This window comes from Marmota monax, unplaced genomic scaffold (assembly GCF_021218885.2).
Source record: "Marmota monax isolate L192 unplaced genomic scaffold, Marmota_monax_Labrador192_F-V1.1 WCK01_AAM20220418_F8-fsc00026, whole genome shotgun sequence".
Lineage (NCBI taxonomy): Eukaryota > Metazoa > Chordata > Mammalia > Rodentia > Sciuridae > Marmota > Marmota monax.
Window position 1 is genome coordinate 10,131,719 of NW_026693108.1, and position 17,003 is coordinate 10,148,721.

Genomic DNA, 17,003 nt, shown 5'->3' on the forward strand with positions numbered 1-17,003 from the left:
ATTGTGGGAATAATATAATTATATGCTGAAACCAGTAAAAATAGAAACTAGGGTTCTTTGTACCTATAAATTAAAATATAGCAGAATTTTAGAGTGAAATTTTCATTTGTTTGTGTGAGAGATGTCACATTTTTATCTGTTTTACAGGTCATATATTTTACATCAGGCATAATCTAAGAGGAAGCCTTGGATTTTTAATGTAATAAAATTCATAGACTTCAAATTTGAAGTCTCTTTAGGAAATATCTAGTTCATACCTCTGCATTCTAATGAGAGGCTGGAAAGCAAGTTAAAAATCAATCCATAAGCAGAACTTGTATAGAAAATTTGGCTAACTAGAAAGATCCCAAAATGTAGACATAAGGTGTCAATGGGGACTTAGGATCTCCATGGAAATTTAAGCAACATGGGGTTGGGATTGTGGCTCAGTGGTAGAACGCTCACCTAGCACATGAGAGGCCCTGGGTTCGATACTCAGCACCATATAAGAATAAAATGAAGATATTGTGTCCAACTACAACTTAAAAAATAAATATTAAAAAAAATAAATTTAAGCAACATAAAATATATGGGGACCAAAACAAAGAACATATGTATTTTCACCAGAAGTTGAAATCATAAGGCTTATTTATGGCAAGAATAATCTTATGTGTGTGGGGGGGAGTAAACAGCATAAAATATATGTTTTAATGTTAAGCTTTGAAAGCAAAAAGGCCAGTATTCCCAGTGGATAGACTAATACAGTTTGGAGTATGTGTGTGTGTGTGTGTGTGTTTAATTTTCTGCTAAATTTGTTACTTTAGTAAGGACCATTGGAGTTCATCCTTCCATCATTTATCCATACATCTCTAAGCTTTGGTTGAATGACTATGAAGAGCCAGGATTTTGGGGAATCCTGAACACATGGACACAACTAAGTTCTCTGTCCTCACAAAATTTGCTGTTGAGGGAAGGAGTCAGTAAATAAGCACAGGTTTGTCTTCTGGCCTTGGCAAAGGCCATGGACCCAGAGGGAAGGACCAGAACTGGGATCGAAGAGTCCAGGGAGGTTTGTTGGGGCCAGTGGTTACTGAGGGACAGTTGGAGGTCACCAAATGAAGAGTAAGGGAGCCATGTTCCAGGTCCCGGGGACAGCATGGGCTAAAGGCGTGAGTGAGCAATTTCTTCTTCAGAATGTGAAGGGGAGACAGCGGTCCGTGGTAGAAGAGACAGGAGGCCAGGGAACTTTAAGATGGATGCAGTGGGAGCTTGTCTAACTGATGAGAGAGAGCAAGTCGAGGGTGGGGTCAAAGACGTGTGTGATTCAGGGGATGATGGCAAGGGGCTCTGGGGTCATGGAAGATGATATTCAGAGCATTGGAACAGAGATTCCTCAGGCGTTGAGGTGGTCGTGAGGAACACAAGCCAATCACAGTCCCAGTCAGGGCCCTGCTCACTCACTGTGGCAGTGGCAGCAGAGGCTAACGTAGTCAGGGGCTCCCCAGGGCTCCCTAACCCTGCACTGCATGGGGGAGGTCAGGTGGATCAGCACAGGCAGACCTGGGGAGAAGGAAAATCGGTTCACTGCTGAGCAGTCCTCTGTGCTTTTATGGCCTGGGGTGGGTGGGCAGAAAGTAGAAAGGGCTCATGGAATGGAGAAAAGTGCCCCAGCTCAGTCCCCAACAAGGAGGCCTCTGAGTAGAGGGACCTAAGCTGTGAATGCAGCTGTGCCTGTAAGTGTGGCTGGCTGGGTGGGAGATGGACCTGGGTCCATGGCGGCAGCTCCCTCCAGAGAACCACAGTGCCCTAGCTATGCACCAGACCAGCAGGAGAGGGCAGTCAGGCAAAGCCTTGCCAACAGGAGGGTGAGCTCCTCCTCCCAGGATGGAGGGATGCAAGCAAGGACGAAAGTGCTATCAGGAAGCCCCGGATCCTCTCCGTCTGCCCCTCTCTAGGTAAATAAAGAGAGCAGACAGCCATGTTTTACTTGGTGACACTAGGACTGTTTTTGTCATGGTTTACCCTTTCATCCAGTGTAATTCCGCACACATAAGGTGAAGTCACACAGGTTCAGCCATTGTTCTAGGCTTAGGGAATCTAAAGGGTCAGGGGGAGTCTGTTCTTTCTTTATAGTCTTATCTTGATTTCATGTCTTATCTTCATCTTTTACCATCTCTTCTCATTTCACCTCACGGATTTTATATCCCTTACCCAAAACCTCTTTTAGCCAGATGGTTTGTGGAGTATAGAATTTCCCAGATATTAGAAAGGTACTTATCACCCCAGAGCCATCTGAATCAGTACCCTGTAATCAGCACATTAATATTTCCATAGCAGGACACCAACCTTCAAACAGGATAAATAAAAACAGTTAGTCAGCCTTAGGTCATATCAGATATCACCACACACACACAAAAAAGAACCTTTGGCAAATATAAATTAAATTCTGGAGTTGTAAGGAGGCCAACCAAGGTCCTGTGTGGCAGGTGTTGTGTTCACAAGTCTACACTTCTTGCCACACAAGTCTGATTTTTCCTCCCTGCTCTATCACATTTAAAAAAAAAAATTCTAATTTGCTACATACAACAGCAGAATGCGATTCAATTCACATTACACAAACAGAGCACAATTTTTCATGTCTCTGGTTGTACACAAAGTTGAGTCACACATTCGTGTTTTCATACGTGTACTTAGGGAAATGATGTCTGCCCCATTCCTACGTCCATGCCCCTTCCCGCCCCTTGGCCCTATCGGAAGTTCCTCCATTTCTCCCACGCCACCCCATCCCCATTATTGATCAGCATCCTTATATCAGAGAAAACATTTGGCATTTGTTTTTTGGGACTGGCTAACTTCACTTAGCATAATGTTCTCCGACTCCATCCATTTACTGAAAATGCCATGATTTTATTCTCTTTTAATGCTGAGTAATATTACATTGTATATGTATACCACAGTTTCTTTATCCTTTTATCAACTGATGGATATCTCGGTTTGCTTCACAATTTAGTTGTGAATTGTGCTGCTGTAAACATTGATGTGGCTGTGTCCCTGTAGTATGCTGTTTTTAAGTCCTTGGGGTATAAACCGAGGAGTGGTTTAGCTGGGTCAAATGGTGGTTCCATTCCCAGTTTTCCAAGGAATCTCCATACTGCTTTCCACATTGGCTGCACCAATTTGCAATCCCACCAGCAATGTATGAGTATGCCTTTTCCCCCCACATCCTCACCAACACTTATTCGGTTTGTGTTCTTAATAGTTACCATTCTGACTGGAGTGAGATGAAATCTTAGTTTTGATTTGCATTTCTCTAATTGCTAGAGATGTTGGACATTTTTTCATATATTTGTTGATTAATTGTATATCATATTCTGAGAAATGTCTGTTCAGTTCTTTGGCCCATATGTTGACTGGGTTATTATTTTTTTTATGTTATGGTTTTTCAGTGCTTTATATACCCTAGAAATTAGTGCTCTATCTGATGTGCATGTGGTAAAAATTTGCTCCCATTCTGTAGGCTCTCTATTCACTTCATTGATTGTTTCTTTTACTGAGAAGAAGCTTTTTAGTTTGAATCCATCCCATTTATTGATTCTTGATTTTAATTCTTGCTATGGGAGTTTTATTAAGGAATTTGGAGCCTAATCTGACATAATGGAGATTAGGGCCTACTTTTTCTTCTATTAGGCACAGGGTCTCTGGTTTAATTCCTAGGTCCTTGATCTGCGTTGAGATTTAGATTATTTCATGAGTTTTGTGCCTGGTGAGAGATAGGGGCTTAATTTCATTTTGTTGCCTATGTAGTTCTGGTTTTCCCAGAACCATTTGTTGAAGAGGCTATCTTTTCTCCAATGTATGTTTTTGATGCTTTTGTCTAATATAAGATAACTGTGTATGTGTATTTATATTGTGTCTGCATCCTCTATTCTATACCATTGGTCTACAAGTCTATTTGGTGCCAATATCATGCCGTTTTTGTTACTATTCCTCTGTAGTATAGTTTAAGGTCTGGTATTGTGATGTCACCTGCTTCACTCTTCTTGCTAAGGATTGCTTTGGCTATTCTGGGTCTCTTATTTTTCAGGATGAATTTCATGACTGCTTTTTCTATTTCTATGAGAAATGTCACTGGGATTTTGATGGGAATTGCACTAAATGTGTATAGTACTTTTGGTAACATGGTTATTTTGACAATATTAATTCTGCTTATCCAAGAACAAGAGAGATCTTTACATCTTCTAAGATCTTCTTTATTTTTTTTTCTTTAGCATTTGTAGTTTTCATTGTAGAGGTCTTTAACCTTTTTCATTAAGTTGATTTCCAAGTATTTGTGTGTGTGTATGTGTGTGTGTGTGTGAGGCTATTGTAAATGGGGTAGTTTTCCTCGTTTCTCTTTCAGAGGCTTTGAATGCCTTTGATTTATGGGTGTTGATTTTATATCCTGCTACTTTGCTGAATTCATTTATTAGTTCTAGAAATTTTCTGGTGGAATTTTTGGGTCTTCTCTGTATAGAATCATATGGTTGGCAAATAGTGCTAATTTGAGTTCTTCTTTTCCTATTGAATCCCTTTAATTTCTTTCATCTAATTGCTCTGGCTAGTGTTTCAAAAACTATGCTAAATAGAAGTGGTGATAGAGGGCATCCCTGTCTTGTTCCAGTTTTTAGAGGGAATGCTTTCAATTTTTCTCTATTTAGAATGATGTTGGCCTGAGGCTTAGCATAGATCTGCTCTATCACTTCTTAGCTGTGTGACACTGGACAGATCATTCACTGAGCTTTATATTTTTTTCATATCCAAAGTACAGGAAAGAAAGGGTGTTTTCCTCCTGTCATGTGTACTGAATAATAACATACAACTGGACATAGAAAGCACTTTGTTAAGGTTTGATTATACAGTGTGTTCTGTATTTGAAGTTGGAGATACCATCTGTGTCAGACAGGATGCTTTCTAGATCCCCCATGATGAAGTCCCTTTGCATTCACTTTGGTTTTCAGCCATTATAGTAATCAAGTGCCATTCGGGTTTTGGACAGCCCATGACTCAGCTGTGTCCTTCTGCATGATTACTGGACCATCCTGATGACAGCAGCTCAGCAGCTCTGCACCCCTAATCAGTAATTGAGCTGCTGACAGCATTGGCATCCTGAACGGGTGCAGTTGGGGGAGGGGCTAGATTGCTCCTTGCATATGAGCATCATTAAAAGTTAAAGCTCTAAAAAATAATCAAATTTTATAAGAAGTGTTCAAATTTTTACAATTGTAAAAGAGAGTCATGATCATTCCTAATCAAATGAAGCACCATCCATGGTGCTCCTTGCTGGCTAGGGATGCATTAGGAGAAATGATTCAAACATGTGCATCAACACCAGCTTTGTCGTCAGCACTGGTCTCTGGGGCTCACTTTTTCCCTGCTCCTGAAGCCGTCTTCCTTCTTATCTGGTGGTTGAATGCTTGGAGAGGGTGTGTTAATTATAGCATCAATGGAAGCACAGCCCATTAGGAAAACAAATTCTCTGTAAGAAAAATCACTTGATATACCACAAAGTAAAATAAGAATTGTAAAAACCCACAGTTGTTCATATTGTCTTGACTTTAGTCCAGGCCACCTTGGGGGCTGGCTACCAGCAACATGCTGTGGAACGGTGCAGAAAAATGAACTGTGGAAGCATGTGTGAGAGACAGGGTGGCAGAGCATTCGCCTTGCAGAAAGGATGGGTCAGGCAGAGGCAGGAGCTTGGCTTGGCAGAGTGGGCTCAGTTCTGTTACCAGAGAAATCATTTTACGATGGCTGTCTCTCAACCTGGTCTGGATCCAGCCACCCAGTTGGTGAAAGCTCATCAGACTAGAGGTAGAACTGGACACTGGTTCAGTTAGACCCCCTTGTACCTTGGGCTTTAGCAGCCTGCTGCAGAATCTCTAAGATGGCCTGGTGTGGACACATGAAGGCATTTTCCCCAGCCAGTTTTAGGAAGAGAAATTTGGAGGAGCAGAAATAGCAGCAGCCCAGGCACACTAAGGGACCACCCAGGGCAGTGACCCTCAGGTGAAGCACCAAAAATAATAGGTGGCTGACCAAAATTTGATCCAATGTTCATAAGCTTATATGACGCACAGGATGTTCAAGTTACCTTTTAGCTCACTTTTAAAACACTGGTCTTCCTTCTTCTCGTATTAGGGATTGGGAAAATGCACAGATTTTGGAATCATGCTTAAACGCTTTTGATTATGCATATGGTCTTGGGTGACATTTAGTTGGTCTGACCTTCTTCATTCATTTTTAAAATGGCAATGATAGACAATCAATACGATAAATAAGAACTCTATTTACAGATGATAAAACTGAAGCATAGTGTTTGTGCAACCCACCCAATGCTACACAGCTTGAACACTGAATTGTAGCCATCTGCGGCCCCTCCCAACCATTATCTGTTAGGGCCGTGTGCACCCTGGCAAACATGCCGGAAGGAAGTCAGTTTGTCAGGAAATATTTACTGACTGCCAAGAATAGAAATATCTTTGTCCACCCATGCCTGGAAGGAAAGGCATCAGGGGTAGTTCATCACAAAATTCCTGCAGGACTCAATGACACCAAGGTGCATGAGGAATTAATATTGTTGGGGCATGGTCTGGGCTGATACAAGGATCTTATCAGGATCCTGGCCCTGCACCTGTTACAGGGGGCAGAAATCAGCATTGGTCAGAGAAGTTCCAAGACCCAAGGCAGGTGGAGGCTGCTCTGGGAGGCAGTTAGAGAACAGGAAGAATGAATGAAAATCCTAAAGCTTAGCGGACCCATGACCCTCGAACACTGTCAGGTACCACATGCCAGATTCTTCCTTCTTCTGTGGTTCATTCCAGGGTCCCCATTGTCCTCCGTCATTGTCATTATCTAATCTCATCGGAAGTGCCTGAATAGCCTTGCCATGAAGGCATTGACTGGAAGTAATGGACATCTTGACTTTGACTGACTTCAGTAATTAGGAAATTTATCTCAAAATTCAAGAGATGAGGTAGATTAGATTTGAGGAAGTCGTGACTCTAGAAATCTTTCACGGAGATTCTCTTTGTTGTGGTCTGGGTTGAATTGTGTCCCCTCAACCGCAAAGAAGATATCTTGAATTCCTAACCCCCAGTACCTCAGAATGTGACATGTTTGGAAATAGGAGCAAATGGAGGTAAAATGAGGCCAATAGGTGGGTCATTCAGTGTGACTGGTGCTCTTAGGAAAAGGCAGATGTGGACACAGACAGACGGGCATGGAGGGAAGCCGATGTGAAGATACATCAGGAGATGTCATACATTTTAAGTGGCATCTGCAAACCAAGTAACACCAAGGAATGCTGACAAATACCTGCAGCTAAAATACACAAGAGAAGATTTCCCCCAGGGTCCATCAGATAGAGCAGAGTCCTACCAACACCTCCATCTCAGACTTCTAGCCTCCACAGCTGGGAGACAGTACATTTGTGTCATGAGCCACCCCATTTGCATCACCTTGTCACAGAAACCTGGCCCACTAGTTGCCTACTCCATGCTGCCTTCCAGGGTTAGCAAAGTGGAAGTAGAATCCCCAGGCTTCATGATAACAGGGAAATAAGTGGGTCCTCACTTTCCGGGTCTCCTTCTTAGGAAGAAAAGGTTTCCCAATCTCATCCCTTCTGTGTTAGTCACTTTTTATCTGCATGAACAAAATACTCAACAAGAACAACTTAGAGGACCAAGAGTACACTTTCACTCATGGTTTCAAAGGTTTAGTTCATGGTGGGCCAACTCCATTGCTCTGGGCCTAAGGTGGTAGAGAACTTCATGACAGAAGTGCATGGTGGAAGAGCAGTGCTCCGTTCACTGCATTCAGAGAGAGAGGGGGAGATGCATGTTTGCTGAGCATGCTACTGGGACCCACTTCCTCTAGCCATACCCACCTGTCTATGGTTACCACCCAGTTAATCTATTCAAACTTGGATGGACTGATTTGGTTAGAGCTCTCATAATCTAATCTTTTCTCCTCTGAATAGTCCTGCATTAACAGGAGCTTTTGTTACAGCTTTTGTTACTTCTGTGTTAGTCACTTTTTATCTGCATGAACAAAATACTCAACAAGAATGACTTAGAGGACCAAAAGTATACTTTCACTCATGGAAACAGGATCTTTTGGGGGGAACACCTCATATCCATATCCAAGCCATAACATTCTGCCCCAGGCCCCTAAAAGCTCATATCTATCTCAAAATGCAAAATTTATTTAGTTCCTCTCTATACAGTTGCACAGAGTAAGCATGACCATTATGAAAGGGAGGAATAAGGATGTAGAAGGAAGGATGGGACCAAGACAAGACCCCAAACCCAGCCAGGCAGATAGGTCCGCTAATTCTGCATACAGCATCTAGGACACGTGGACGTGAGTTGTGCTCTCCAAAGGGCTTGGGCAGCTCCACCACTCTGGTCTTGCCAGTTGCACTTATGGCCTCACATATCCTGGCTCTCTCTACAACCCGCAGCTTTCCTTGGCAGACAGTCCATGTCACCATAATCTCCATTATCTTTAGCTTCTGTTTTACAGCTTAATTCATGACTCTCTTAGGGGAAGCCTTCAGGAATTCTGACCCTGCTACACTTTGCCTAACTGGATCCCAGGCTTTCCTTTGAAATCTTGGTGGAAGGCTCCATGACCCAGCATTCCGCAGTCCTACAGAATCAACACCACATCGATTACACCAAGATCGGCCACCAGCTAGCACAGGAACTGGGATCCCTGAAATCATTGCTGCATATCTATGAGCATGGCCTCTGCGTACCTGTGAGGCTGAACATGGTGAAGTAACTCCCTAGGACCCCTGTGCGAGCAGAATAATTGTCAAAGCAGAATTTTTTGTCAAAGTTTCTCCTTTTGCACCCTTAACACTGCAGTAGGTATGGTTTTGCAGATTTCTGAGATGCTCCAAAGTCATCATTCTTATTGTCTCTGGGCAAAGTACTAGTAAGCATCACCAACTGAATGCTGTATTGTCTTGACATTTTGTTCATCAGATTAATTCGTCCATCATTTTACATTCAGCTTCACACAGAGTCTGAGGATGACAGGGGCCAAATATGGCCAATTTCTTTACCATAATGTAACACAAGTGGCCTCTAGTCCAGTTTCCAATAGAATCCTGGGTCCCCTTTGAAACCTCACTGAACAGAGTCTTTAGTTTCCACATTCTGATTTTCTGTATCCCACCAGAAACAACCATTAAGCTTCATTTACAACATTCTAAAGCTTCAGCCTGTACCTCCCGACTTTTCCAATTGCCTCCCACAAACCAGCTTCAAAGGCTTCTGAACTACTTGGTGAAGTTAGCCACAGAAATGACCCTATTTCTTGGAACCATTTTCTATGTTAATCAACTTTTCATCCTATGATCAAAATACCTAACAGGAACAACTTAGGAGAGGAAAAGTTTATTTTGGCTCACAGTTTCAGAAGTTCAGTCCCTAGTTGGACCATTCTGTTGCTATGGGCCAGAGATAAGGTGGAGCATCCTGGCTGAATGCACGGCAGAAGAGCACTATTCCCATCTTGGAGGCCAGGCAGCAGGGCTTGGGGGAAGGCTCTGTAGGGAACATGAGCCTTCCAGGGCATGCCCCCAGTGATACACCTCCTGCAGCCACACCCCTTCTGCCTACAGTTACCACACAGTTAGTCCATTCAAACTAGGACGAACTGATTAGGTTACAGATCTCACAATCCAGTCGTTACACCTCTGAATATTCTTGCATTAACACAAAAGCATTTGTGGGACACTTCATATCCAAATCATAACACCTTCTAGTCCCAGAAAATATGCTCTCATCTCTCATTGGCAGGGTTAGGTATCACAGTTATTCCTGATCCCTGACGAGGTGTCTGTGATTAAAATGACTGGCTTAGATTAATCACATGGGAAGGAATGAGTGTTGGGGAGACAACCATAAAAATGCTACACAGGACAGAGCAAACCTAGAGAGGATTTCTCTCTCTTTGTCTCCAAGGCTCCTGTATGCCCTATGCAAACTGTGGATGCAGATAAATATATGAGAGAAATATGTGTTTAATTTCTCTCATCAGACGCATCTGGGCCCCAGATCCTTCCCAAGATTTCCAAATAGGTATCTGCAAAGCAGCCAGCCTGGGACTGGGCAAAGAATGATCAGCCAGAGATTCCTGCTCTCCCTGTGGCTCTGGCCACTTTCTATCATATGCCACAGACACTTATGCACAGGTACCTAGAAGTTAATAGTGCTGTGTATCCCTTGCCCCTCCCAAGCCCTAACACTGTGTGTGTGTTTGTAGGGGATGGGAAGGAGATCATAGGCACCAGAGAGTCAGAGAGAGGCAGACAACCGGCAGAGCATTGGCATAGAGTCCCAGGAGATGGAATAAAAGCACTTGAATGTTTCTCAATGGAACAGAAAAAGACAATGATACATTGATAGAATTTAATAAACAACTTTATCATTCCACGTCAATAACTTTCTAGTTTGAACCAAACAGAAATTCTGTTAAATAGAAATAACAAATGCAACTGAATTCTGCTATGAGGGAATATTCAACAGCTCCTGTTTTGTTGAAATGAATAAATTGTATTATGAGGATAATTTAGATTAAATTTTCATGATGGAACAGCTCGTACAGGTCATAAGACAGATTGGCACAAGCAAGCAACCACAATCTTTCTGTAACGAAAACAAATTGCATGCTTTTCTGTGGTTGCCTAATGAAAGATGATAAGCACAATTTCAATAAGGTTTTGCTCAGTTTCTTCCTACATTTATTACATAAAGAAACTGCCTGTAAGTTACTAAGTACAGTATTCATTGTGCATCTTTAACCATTGCAGTATCTTTATTCCTCCTAATCCTCTACTTTTATTATAATAAACAGGCGTCATTTGTTTTGTAATTGTGCAAACGAAGATAATTTTTATTTATAAGTAATATAACCTCCATAACATGAGCTACTTGAATTTTAATGTGATTTATTTGATACAGTTTTTCTTAATTTGCATTCTCTAAATGATACTTATTTGCTTTATTGAATTTTCACTTATAAAATCATGTCCCAAAGAGTTATTATACAGTAAAAGCAATAAATGCTATAAAACACTTAGTTATAAATTAATTTCCCTGTTTCCTTTCAACCATCAAAATGACTAATCATGTGTTAAGTCATATTGAAATAATTACTGGGAAATTTGAAGAAACAACTCACTCCTAAATTTTTTTTTAATTATTTGCCAGATGTAACTAGAGATTACCACATTTTAATAAATTCAAAATTTATTTTAACTTCAAAAGTAATAATCAATATCACTGGCATTTTTATTGTTTTTTTCTTATTGTTTTTGTCTTTCATCTATTTTTAATTTTATCTAAAATATAGTTTAGACATGCAAAAAGATACAAAGAATAACTAAACAGGAATTGGAGGTATAACTTAATGGTAGAGCATTTGCCCAGCATGCATGAAGCCCTTGACTCAATCCTAAACTATGCAAAAATTAAAATAAAAATAAATAATTACCTTAAAATATTTTTAAATTTAAAATATTAAAAAATATTAATATTAAAACCCACACAGGGCTTAACTAGCACAACATTACAGTAGACCTGATGTCCCTGGGTGCTTCTCTCTGATCACTTTTATCTTTCCTCATGGAAAATCACTTTTCTGATTTGGATGTTTATGTTCTTAGTACCTTTTTTATGTTTTTAGTGCATATATAGAAATAAAATCAAAGTTATGCATCTTTTTGCATAGAGCTTACATTTGTCTTATATTATCTTAGACAATACTATGTCTTCAGATAATTGCTTTTATTGTTCAACATTATATTTGTGAGATTTGCCTATATGAGTGCATGTAGCTGCATTTCATTTATTGTCATTACTGTATAATATGCCACTGTATGTGGTATCATAAATATTTTGCACTATTTGTATAGACACTATACAATTTATGTTTCCATTCATTCACATGGTAGATAAATTCTAAGATGACTCTAATGATATATGTCCTTTAATGTATATGCTCTATATAATCTCATCCCCTTGGGTGTGGGTGTGGGTATGGATGTGGGCAGAACTTTTTGATCCTGCTAGTATGTTGCTAATCATTTAATGTTGAATCAACCAAAATGGAGAACATCTTAGGTAGACATGACCTAATCAAAAGTGCTGGGCCCTTCTTGAAGAAGGAGTTGTGAAACAGGAAAGGGTCTTCTGTTGACTTTGAGGAGGAAAACTGTCATGTTGTGGGATAGCCCTGTGACTAGGACCTGTGGGTGGCCTCAAGGAGCTGGGCATGACCCTGAACAACAGCCATCAAGAAAGCAGGACCTTTAGTCTTACAACCCCAAGGAAATAAATTCTGATAACACAAATAGGGATGATTGAGACCAGCCCTATAAGGCCAAGCTCCAGCTAACACCTGGGTTTCATTCAGCCTTTTGAGACTTCGAGCAGAGAACACAGATGTACCATCTCTGCACTTCTGACCTACAGAAACCACAAGATAATAGTTGAGTGTTATTTTACATGGCTAAGTGTGTAGTAATTTGTTATGCATTGGTAGAAAACTAATGCACCCAGATGTTTGATGTTGGTTTCTAAATTTTGTGAATCCGAATGGTGCTGTTCTGAACATTCTCACACATTGATTTGTGCACATGTGAAGTAAATGTTTTACAATATATAGCTATGAATAGAATTGCTGGATCTTAGAATAAACATATCTTCAACTCTAATAGAATCCATAAGCCATAGACGTAGCAATCTATCCAGCAGCAGTGTTTGAGTGTCCCCTTCCTCACAACTTGCAACACAGTCTTGGCAGGACGGGCACATATGCTGTGGCTTTGTTTTGCTTTAAACACTTAGCTCTTCACTTAACTTGAATTGATTTTTGTGGCTGATGTGAGACAGGGAGCGATTTTATCTTATTTCAGTGGATAACCACTTGTTACAGCACCTTATTGACTTGTCTCTCCATTCCCCTCATTTCTGCACTGCCAGTTGGTTTAATAATAGGATTCCATATTTGAGTGGCTGGCAAGACATGCAGACTGTCCTTCATTTCCTTGTACCATAGAATTCTCTTTCTGAACACCTTCCTCTCTGAGAGTGAAGGCTAATAAAAATCTAGCTTTGTTCCAGTATCTCAGCTAGCAATCTCCACCTGTCAAGGTTCCATGACTTTGTGCTTATTTCTGACACAACATTAAAAACCAAAACCTACCAGAGATGAGAAATTCTCTAGGGAAGGGGATTTAGCTGCTCCTTAGTTTTTGATTCTTGGCATTTCCATTATTTTGTTGGGATCCTAACAAGGTCTTTAAATGGATGTTAGTTGCATTCTATCTATAATTTCCTGGGGATTTTAACTCATTTTTCCCATACATGACCAGAAACTGAGGTTCACTAATAAGTTTTTGAGAAGAAAAAAAAACACTCCACTAACTATCTTCCAGGTGTTTTTTTTTAATTTGTCCTTTTTAGCTATACATGAGAGTAGAGTCTATTTTCACATATTTTTTTGCAAATGTGAAGAGTATGTTATTCTAATTAGGATTCCAGTCTTGTGGATGTACATGATGTTGAGACTCACTGTGGTGTATTCATTGATGTACATAAAGAAGTCATGTCAGATTCATTCCACTTTCTTCCCTATTTTTACCTCCCTCCCTTTCCTTCATTCCCCTTTGTCTAATCCAGGAGACTTCTCTTCTTCCTTGCTCCTTGTTGTGTGTTAGCATCCACATATCAGAGAGACCATTTGGTTTTGGGGGATTCGCTTATTTCACTTAGCATGGATCCTTCCATTTACCAACAAATGTCATAAGTCATTCATCTTTATAGCTGAGTAATATTCCTGTGTATGTGTGTTTGTGTGTGTGTGTGTGTGTGTGTGCGCGCGTGCATGCGTATTATCACATTTTCTATTCATCTGGTGAAGGGCACCTAAATTGGCTCCATAGCTTAACTAATGTGGCTTAAGCTTCTATAAACATTTATGTGGTTACCTCACAGTTGTATGCTGATTTTAAGTCCTTTGGATGTAGCGAGGAGGGATATACCTGGGTCAAATGGTGGTACATTCCTAATTTTTTGAGGAGTCTCCATACTGTTTTCCAGATTGGTTACACCAATTTGCAGTCCCACTAGCAGTATATGAGTGTACCCTATTTTCCACATTCTTGCCAACCTTTATTGTTATTTGTATTCTTGATGATTGCCATTCTGATAGAAGTAAGAGGTGTAATCTCAAATATAGTTTTAATTTTCATTTCTCTACTTGCTAGATATGTTGAACATTTTTTCATATATTTTTACTATTCATGTTTCTTCCTCTGTGAAATGCCTGTTCAGTTCCTTTGCCCATTTATTGATTGGGTTATTTGTTGTTTTGGTGTTAAGTTTTTTGAGTTCTTTGTAGATTCTGGAAATTAATGCCTTATTGGAAATGTGGGTGGCAAAGATTTTCTCCAGTTCGGTAGGCTGTCTCTTCTCACACTTGGATTAGTTTCTTTGCTGTGAAGAAGATTTTTAGTTTGACATCGTACCATTTATAGATTTTGAAAATTTTACTTCCTACACTTTAGGAGTATTGTTGAGAAAGTCAGTTTGAAAGCCAACATGACAGATCGTTGGGCCTATATTTTCTTCTAGTAGGCACAGGGTTTCCCAGATGATTAATTTTTATGGACACCGCCTGAGGCATGCCACCCAAGTGTTTGTCTTCTCCATTCCAAATCACATTTCTTTGCCTTCATTTGCATTAAGTATATTGTCTCCTTTTTGAGTCTTACACATCGTGTTTATACCACCCCCCCATCACTACACCACTGAAAATCACTTTTCACAAAATATATGATGTGTCCATTCATAATGAAATCTAGATCATCATATTCCTGGATGTCACCATTCATAATTCTGTCAATATTCTTCATGAAATATACAGACATAAACAAACGTACTACCTTCTCCACAGCATAATCAAGAACCTAAGGAAAAACTCAACTTATCCCACAGTAGAAAGCATAAGAATAGACTAATTCAACTAAAGAGAAAGGTGAAATATGCTACCATACATGTACTCAGTTTGAAAGTAATAACCAACGTGCCCTGGAGGTTATTTAAAAATTCTGGGAACTTAATATGGGCCCAGCCACTCTGATTCCAAATGCCATCTAATTTTTATCAGAGGAAGAGATTGCTTGCAAGGAATTAGGTAAAGCCTTAGGGGTAAATATGATACCAATGGATAAAGATTTGGGTTCTGAAATGGCATTACACGAGGACATTCTTTATAAGGGAGTTTGAATGATTAAGTCAGAATCACAGTCAGGGGAAACCTGTGGGCAAGGGCCACATTGGCAGGCTGAGGTCAGCCCACTGAGGATCTCCAGTGGTTGGAATTGTGGCTCAGGAGAGCCACTGGAAATATATACTCTTTCTTGCTTATTTCTTTCCTAGAGAAAAACTGAAGAATGATTTTGAGGCAGGTCACACTGGAAGACATGTTATTTCTCTGGGGGGTGTATTTTTAGTGAACAAAATTCATTTTTATTGACCAAAGACAAAAATTTATGACCTATTGAAGAATTGCAGGCATCTTTGGAGATATCTTTTTAATGTTTTGTGTGAGGCCATTACTGTGTCAAATCTTTCACAGTCTCATAAAGTAAGTCCCATCTGAGGATTTAGAACAAATTGCTATCCATGCCTGGACATGACTGTGCAAAAAAACTAGCAATTTAGTTTAAAATTTAAAGTAACCATCTGTCTCCTGCCCCAAAAGAGCCTCTAAAATTAACCTTATCTCTTTTCTGCTGTAAAGGCTCTTTTTTTTGTTGTTGTGACATTGGGCTGGGGTTGTGTGTGTGTTGCTGTTATTGGATTTGTTTTTGTGGTGACTCATCAGTGGCACACTGATAATACTCTGTGCGTCTTTTAGTGGGTGACTTCAATGCTGCATGAATCACATGGAGAAGGCCGTCTCTTCCTGTTGTTTTGTGCTGACATCATTGGTCAACAGCACACCAGTTACTGGAATTATTATTTCCCTTGACAAAGCATAGTTACATTCTGCCCTTAATCCCAGAAGTGTCTTCTTTTGGGGAGGACCATTTTTTCCCTCTGATCACCTTATGGACATTCTTATTTGCAGTTTCCCAACCATTAATTGCCATATTATATTAACATTATTTTAATAAATCCATCTTCTCTATTGTACCAACCTCAAAATTAAATGAGAGCCGTTAATGGGAAATAGTTGTGTTTTAGCCTATGAGGATGAGTAAATATGTTTTCACTGATAATAAGGTGAATGTATTATTAAGTATTTCATTGAGTCATGCCCACAGAAAAACACAATCTATGAAAAATACTATTTATAGTTGGACTCTTTAACTCTTCTCTCATGGCTACCTACAGCAGCTCATCAATAAACAATAGATAAAAATGCATCATTCAGAGGATTGTTAGGAGGGAAACAGGAGATAATAGACAAGAACTAGTTAACACGGTGCTTGCAGTCAATGACTAGTCACAGCTGGTGTCATTCTTAAATGGCACAGAAAGCCAACTTCTGGTCATGGCATTCTAAATTCCAAGCAAATTAAATAACTCAACATACCAAGGTCCCTCCCAGAAATGATTGGGGAATTAACTAAACAGTGGGTACAGTACTCTGTTTTCAACTATATGAAAAGTTTAAAACTTTAAAAGTAGTCCCTGATTTGAGTCTAGAATATTCTTTTTAGTCAGTCTTTTGCAAATTTCTGCAAAAATGCAATATAGATATATAGATATACAGATCAGAAAAATAACACTAGCTGCCAAGTTATTGGCAGAATCTGAAAGAGTTTGTCATTAACTGTTTCCAATAGGGAACTTCACAGAGGACTATTCAATAACTGATGAAGAGATTCCTTCCTTCCTTCCTACACACTTCTTGGATGTGACACTCAGATCCCTAATGAACTGAAAGACAGAGCTGTCCAC

The 17,003-nt window shown here is 40.0% G+C and overlaps 1 protein-coding gene across 6 annotated transcripts in view; it reads left to right on the forward strand.

Moving 5' to 3' along the window:
* Nucleotides 1-17,003, forward strand: part of Nalcn (sodium leak channel, non-selective) — a 301,994-nt gene that overhangs the window by 154,158 nt on the left and 130,833 nt on the right. The gene's annotated exons all lie outside the window — the stretch shown is intronic.